The following is a 228-nucleotide window of genomic DNA, read 5'->3' as shown; positions in this document are numbered from 1 at the left end:
TAAGGCGATGGACTGCTAATCCATTGTGCTCTGCACGCGTGGGTTCGAGTCCCATCCTCATCGTACTGTCCTCAAAAAGCAGTCTTCAGTGAAAAAAAATTATTATTTAAAAAAGACATAGGATAGAATGTTTTAAAAGTGATAAAAAAGACATAGTATAGTATGTCAAAAAAGTGATGAAAAAGACACAGTATTGTATGTCAAACAAGTGATAAAAAAGACAGTTTA

Source organism: Etheostoma cragini, chromosome 16 (genome assembly GCF_013103735.1).
Source record: "Etheostoma cragini isolate CJK2018 chromosome 16, CSU_Ecrag_1.0, whole genome shotgun sequence".
NCBI classification, from domain to species: Eukaryota; Metazoa; Chordata; class Actinopteri; order Perciformes; family Percidae; genus Etheostoma; species Etheostoma cragini.
This window is presented reverse-complemented; position numbering follows the sequence as displayed.